The sequence below is a fragment of the Typopeltis vanoorti genome, chromosome 1 (genome assembly GCF_054136105.1).
Source record: "Typopeltis vanoorti isolate ZY-2024b chromosome 1, IOZ_Tvanoo_1.0, whole genome shotgun sequence".
NCBI classification, from domain to species: domain Eukaryota; kingdom Metazoa; phylum Arthropoda; class Arachnida; order Uropygi; family Thelyphonidae; genus Typopeltis; species Typopeltis vanoorti.
In genome coordinates, this window is record NC_143549.1 from 79,037,310 (window position 1) to 79,044,730 (window position 7,421).

The 7,421-nt window shown below is 34.3% G+C and overlaps 1 long non-coding RNA gene across 2 annotated transcripts in view; it reads right to left on the reverse strand.

Annotated features, from left to right (window-relative positions):
- Positions 1-5,908, reverse strand: part of LOC150110122 (uncharacterized) — a 49,080-nt gene extending 43,172 nt beyond the window's left edge. Inside the window, exon 1 of one of the 2 annotated variants that reach the window (XR_016548220.1) lies at positions 5,799-5,908. This is a non-coding gene — a long non-coding RNA (uncharacterized LOC150110122). Of the gene's footprint in view, positions 1-3,005; positions 3,704-5,798 lie in introns of those variants that run through there. The other variant, XR_016548221.1, reaches the window with a different exon arrangement.
- Positions 5,909-7,421: the final 1,513 nt, after the last annotated feature.

Consider the following 7,421-nt stretch of genomic DNA (forward strand, 5'->3'; position numbering starts at 1 on the left):
CAATTGAAAAGTTAGGGAAATATAAATTATTGGACACAATAATATTAAGAATATCGAAAGGGTTTTGAATATTTAAATTATCCTTCCGAAAAATATCCCGGAAAGCACAACTCGTCATATAGTTCTATTGCATTTACGTCTTTATTGTCGCCGTCCATCAAGAGAATCTCTAAATGGTCAGAATTGTTTCGTAAATCTTCGTTATTAATTTGTAGTAATCTATACAAGAAATTGAAATTATCATAATATGTTTTTAGTTGTTCAAAACGTTCTATTAACGAACACATTGCAACGTCTAGAAGTGTATAAAACACATTCACTCTAAATTTATCTTCTGGTGATTGTGGCGTTTCGTCCTGATGCTCGTAGTCAAATTGTCGTGTCTTCTTTCGTTCGTCGAACTTCCGTACCAGTTTTAAATTCTTGTTCTCCATCCACCTCTTCACTCAGTTCTTTTGCCGTTTTTAGAACTTCTTTAAAATTTGTATCTGATCGATACTCTTGTGAGAATATTTTTAAGTTTTCGATAGATTCTAAAGCAAGTGTAATGTTCATATTTTTGTCTTGAAGCATTTTACTCACAGGTTTTATTCTGTTAAGTAAATCATGCCAAATTATAAGAGAACAAATTAATTTGTAGGACTTCATTTTATCACATAATGTTTGTGCTTCATGCTGAGTTTCTTTATTAAAATTTTCATTATTTAAAATTTCAAAAAGTGCATCGTAAATTTTTCCTAACTGATATCGTAGAGGGCGGATTGCATTAATTTTACTTTCCCATCGCGTTTCTGATGGCTGTTTCAATGTTAAATTTTTTACGAACTTTAAAAGGATTGCCCAACGTTTGTAAGAGAATGAAAAGAAATTATATATTTCTTGAATAATTGCAAAGAAACTAATCGTATCTGCATTCACTTTGGCTGCATCGTTAATGATTAAATTTATTTAGAGTATGAGCAGCACATGGCACGTAAAAAGCTCGAGGATTTTTGTACAAAAGCAATTTTTGGAGCCCATATTTTTTTCCTTTGATATTTGCCCCATTGTCATACCCTTGACCTCGCATGTCTTCAATGGGAATATTCCATTTTTCCAGTTGTTCCACTATTGTTGCACATAAACCACGTCCTGTGGAACCTGATATATCTGCAAAACCTAAAATGTTTTCCCTGATCTTGACAATTCCATTGTCACAGGAAACAAAGTGACTAATAATGGTCATTTCTTCTGTTTTACTTGCATCAGGTGTGCAGTCTAAAATTATTATGGAATAATATTTAGATTTTCGAATTGATAATAAAATTGTATCCCTGATTGCATTACTTAAAGTTTCCACTATTTCATTTTGACTGTCTTTACTCAAATAGTGTACTCAATGGTTTCCTTGTAGGGCCCTTTCAACATGATTTTCCATAACGGGATCAAACTTCGCAAACATATCGACTAATTTTAAAAAATTGCCATTATTCCTTTCATATAATTTATCAGATGTTACGCGAAAAGCTAAATTTTGGCTACCAAGGAATTTTATAATTTCAATCAAGCGTTCTAAAACACTCGTCCAATGTTTCTTTACCATTTCATACATGCTTTGAGTCTGGCAATCAATAGTAGTTTTGTTTTTTAAATTTTTAACAAGTTCCTTCCATTTTAAGAAATTTTTCATGTGAGCTAAACTAGTCTCATGTCAATGTAAAGTTGTACTTACATTTCTCCAATCGTTATAACCTTCTACAAGACTACTTGATTCAATAGGTGCGAAAAGTTTGCAACAAAAGCAAAAAATAGAATTTAAAGTTTTGGAATACATGAGCCATGTTTTTGGCACGAGCTCCCCGTTTTCCATTTTTCTATTATAATACGTGTCGCCAAATTTACGACCATATGTATTTCTGGGATATATTATATTTTTCTTTCGAACAGGCCCCATTTCAATTAAAACAACTCGTAATTTTTCATCAATATTTCCCCATTCACCTGGATCTTCTAAATTTACAGAGACTAACAATATGTTAGTTTCGTGGTCAACTACAACTAAATCTTCTCCAAACTGTTTTTCACTTAAATCTTGCGTCTTGTTATCTTGTTCAACAGTTGTAATAGTACTTTCATTCAAACCAGATGATGTGCATGGTTCGTCAACTCTGATTTCTGATGTATCGAGTTGGTTACAATCTGCATCAGAATATTTTAATATTTTAACAAATTTATTAATAGCCCCAGTTTGTTTCTTAATATCTGCTTCTTTCGCAGCATGACGCTTACGATTTTGTGCACCAGATAACTTTTTTTTTTAAATTTTTGATTCCATTTCTATTTTATACCCACAAGAAATTATTACACAACACGACACAGAGACGAAACAATAGTCCGCACTGCGCTACTGTCAGTAGCCTATTGAGATGTATACTGTTATAAGTCTACTATTGCTATCCTGTCATTACTGCGACATTGTAAAATTTTATTATTATTTTAACTTTGTATACTTGTAATTTATATTAATTACTTGTGATGTCTTTTTTCTTTGCTTTATACTTTATTCTCCGTTAATCTAATGTAGCTGTGCATGCTTTCTCTCTCTCAGCATCTCTCTTGTTTATATTATTACGTGCTATGTTTTCCAAGAAAGTCGAATAACATTTATTTACATTACTATGAAATGTACACGAATTTAAACATTAAGGAGATTGCTTTCTCTATCCTATAAAAATCTTTAGCAAAATTTAGAACCTTTTTTCTTCAACTTTAAAATACTTTCTTTAACACAAAACATTATCTGCTCTCAGTTTACAAATTTTACTTATTAAACTCCAAGCTTACTCGCAAAGAGGTTACCTAAATCTCTCTGTTAAGTTATCTTTACTAATTTGATATCAACTTCTAACATGCCAATTGATTCTCTTAAGGAGGACACTTCTTAACCTTATTAAACATTAAACATATATTTTAAAAGTCTTTATAATACAACTATAAGAGGAATTATATAAACGTTTTGAACTTACAAAGGCTCTGTATCTCACAATTAGTCAAAAATCTTTCACTAAAAGTTCTATGGTAATTCTTTCATCTCAGATCTTCATCTGGAATTTTGGCTTCGGCTATATCAATTGGGAATGTAGCGGGACTCGTATAGTTCCGGAAAAATGTTATTCTCCCACGGCGAAAAGAAAAACTTACAAGCGAAGGTACTTCGGGAAATTTGCCTCGCCTTTTCTCCTCTACTTGGGCTCACCGAAAATGCCTGGATGACTGCTGTCTCAAGTAGCTTGAATTGCCACCTCTAAGAAACTGAAAATGCCGCCTCCAAGAAAAATGAAACTTTTGTCAACTGTCAATCAGGATCCCTCTGGACTGGAAACTTTTCTCTTCTATGTCTGTGACCTAGAAGTCGTTTCTCTCTAGCGACGTCTCGAACCGAGAAGCTCCTTTCTGGAAGCAGAAAACTCCTCTCTCAACCAAGAGAGAGGAGTCTGGATCTGGGATGCTCTCTGACGATGTCTGTAACCGAGCAGCTCTGTCTCTCTTCGGCAACGTCTGGGACCGGGCAGCTTTAGCAATGTCTGGAACCGAGCTGCCTCCTCTTTGACAGCATCTGGAACCGGGCAGCCTCTCCTGTCTCTCTGTGGACGTCTCTGGAACCGGGCCCCCTCTACTTCTGCAGCAATCTCTGGATCCGTGCAGCCCCTTCTGTTTGCTTCAGTCCCTTTTTATTATACCTCTTCTGAGACCTTGCATGAAGTTTGGCAATCCTCAAAGAATCAGTATGATTCTTTCATCTTAAGTTTCAAGTTCAGCACGCCTTTTGTTCTTTCTAAGAGTGTTAAAAACAAAGGCAAAAACATTGCCTTTGTTTTTAACACTCTAACATATTCCTATTAAAGCAGTATATACAGTTAACTTCCAGAATGTTATTTACACTAACATCTAAAACAAACTATACAGAGACAAACAAAGTTTATTTTTACAATATTCACATGGGACTTAACCTAAGTAAACAATCGAATGTAATGTGCTTTGGAATATTTAAGCTACAATCGAGTTTTTACAGTACCATATGACTGGTTACGTAGCAACAAATGTTTTGTACGAAAATTCGTTCCTGCACATAAAAACCGTTCACTTTCACTTTAGATTCTGGAGGCAAGCATTTAGCCTGCTCTCACTGCAAAATTGTAAACAGCCAGCAATATACAATTTTTAAAAAAATTTTTATTCGGTGTATCCGGCCTTATTTATTTTAATATTGATCATTCTAAGAATTTTTTGTTTTTATGATAAAAATTTTGTTTCTTAAAAATGAACTTATGACCCGTGCCCCGGCGTCCCCTTCGTAGCAGTGCCCGCTTCCGTCGGCCCTGGGTTTCCTCACCATGATAATGAGTTCACTCACATGCTCTTATCCACGAGCGGTTTCTTGCGAAAATCACGTATCTGTACTTTTTTTTTTTTTTTTTTGGTAGTTCGATCTAGCAACAACGTTTTTTCCCCGTCTCAGTTCAGTTTGAAAGGTATTTAATTTTTTAAAAAATTTTTTACGATGAAGAGATTTAAAAGAAAGCATTAGTGATACTAATAAGATTTGAAAAACAAGGGAGCATTTTATAAAGTTTTTTTTTTTTTCTTTTTCAAGACAAGAATTAACGGGATAGTTAAGTTAGAGATTCTCATTATCCGAAGACCGGTTACATCGTCAAGCGTTAATTCCTGAGAGAGAGAGAGAAAGAGAGGGAGAATCTACTAATACTAATTGACTGGCCACGGGGATATTTACTAAATGATAAAAAAAAAAAAAAAGTTTTTAAAGAACTAAGTATGATAATAGTTTCTATAGTTTCTGTAATTAAAGAAGTAATTTCTGCTTGCGAAATCTCAGCGGTCTAATGGCCTTTTCAAAATAAAGCAATAGACTGTTCGAAAATAAAAGACGCTACCTTGTAGTGACTTTGAGTAAAACGGAAATGCTTCAATTAGTGGCTCAAGAGTTTCACCATTATGTACCGTACATTAAGTTAATCATCTGTTTGAAAGTTAACAAGAAATACAGCGCAATATTTCATTTTAATGTATTTCTTTCATTCCATTATCAAAAACATTTCTACCGTAAAAAAAAAAAAAAAAAGACATCAAGATAGAGAATCCTATTATGAGGCCCAGATAACATTATTAGAAGTTTCTTATCTCATGAATTAAAAAAAGTTCAGTTTAAAATTAAAACACTTCATGTGTAGATTCATCTTAATATACAGTTTCTGTGCGGAATAGGAGAAAAAATGTTATTTTCATAATCAGCATGAAAAAATCAATCAAGCGTAGTTAATTTTGTAAAAAGTAATAAATTACTTTTACTGTTTTTAATAGCTAATAGCGCCCCCTATAAGAAATGTCGTTTTAACAAATGCCTAACTGCTAATCTTTTGATATAGCGTCGTTCTAAAATTGTGCATACTTGACATATAAATTCGCATATTACTTTCAGAAATTATACATTACTCACATATTTAGTTTTCAATACATGGTCCATGGAGTATTTCAAAATTATTATTTATTTTCTAGAAAATGAGCACAGCTATTTTATACAAAAATTTTTAGTAATCGTCTGCTACCATTACTAAATGTCTGTTTAGTAATGGTAGCAGACGATTATTAGAAATCAATGAGCAGAATATTATTTCAAATGTATTGTGGATACATAAAATCTGATTTGTACCTAATATCCGTATCGACAGACGAATTAAACAAGAGAAAACCGATAACGTTCGACAGTTTTTAAACTACAGTTTCATGTCGCTGCCTACCTGAACCTTGCCTGCCTGCCTTATAAGGATGTCTATCGGAAACGCAAGAATGCATGGTATTTCCTTAATCGTTACTGGCACGAGACGCTGCTGACACCGCTAAAGGCTACAAATTGAACTCCCTCCTCTGAAAACGGTGATGTTGTACTGTTGAATATCTGCTGACGTGTAGAATACGCCTTCTAAGCAATGTCGCCTTCCCTTTCTCAGGGTGAAAACATGTTTGTGTAGCTTCACTTTCTCCATCTGTAGATACATTAACGGCACTATAAAATGATACATTCAAGGAAGGTGTGGTAAGAATGACGGAGGACATTATTTTTCACGATCAGTACTTGAAGCATTGCTTGGAGTATTGATAAAGAAAAATAACTTTGAAGAATGATTGTGCAGGTTTTTTTTTTTTGTTATTGTTGTTGTTGTCATATATCTTAATGGTTTGCTATATTTGCTTGAATCTCGTATAAAGAGAATTATTGCAGTTCTCAAACCATTCAAGAAAAAGCAAAGTGAAAATGGATGCTCGTGAGAGGTGTCAATTAGTTTCGTGTTTAGAATCGCATTTTCCTGAAACATTCTCATTATTTGACTCCATATAACATGACACATTATTTTTGAAATGTACTTGTGTAATCATGTGAAAATGGCGTCTGTCTGTAGCGCTAAATCGCTCGAAGAAAAGACCATTATAGAGTTTGGTTCCAGTGGCCGATTAAAACTCTTTCTAGGCCTTTCTTCAGTCGGTTTCTGAGTTAGTTGATCTTTGGCACGATTAAAGATCCCCCCCTCCCTTGTATTAATACGAGTGTTAGGGTTTAGGACCATGGCATGGCGGCAGTGCAGTTGTCTCCTGTACTCTCTCTCTCTCTCTCTCTCTTGAAAGCCATAGTTCATTGGTAGTTTTGAGCCCACTATCAGTGAAGGCTGAATGCTGAAGAATGGCTATCAATCTGTCTTCAGAAGTTAGTTACGGATGAAGCAGCTCCACCTACTCCCAATTTAGGATTTTTGAAAAAGGATCATTGGATTACTACATGAAAATGATTTAACTTTAAGAATTTAATCTGCTACGCCTGTTAACTGCATATGTTCTCAGGTTGGTTTGGGTAGGTAAGGTTTCCGAAGTTTCACACACACAATACAATTCTTGGAGACACTTTCTGTTATTACAGTCCTTCTCACTGATATTACTGATATTTTAACAGGAGTTCTCTAGGTATTTTCATGGACAATGTTCTGATGAGCTAGCTGCCAATCATTTTTCAACTTTCTTCTAAGACTGCAAGAATAAGAGTAGTTGCTCGTTAATATCCATTTACTGAGCAGCTTCAAACTTATCAAACTGACTTCTATTCCTTTTTCATTCTATCTGCCTCTGTTGTTTAGGACAGCCTCATCACTTTGTTCCCAGAAGGCTACAAGTTCATCTGTTGATCTGATATTTAAAAATAAATAAATAAATAAATCTCAGTCATACTTCAAAACGCTTATGAAATTCCTCATCTCCAACCGACTTTGAACCAAGTCTCACCAATCAAGTGACGCATAGCAATTAAATGGAATGAAAGCCTCTTTCTCACCTTTTAGTGGATTCCCTTAGACTGAAGTTTGAGTATATAAACG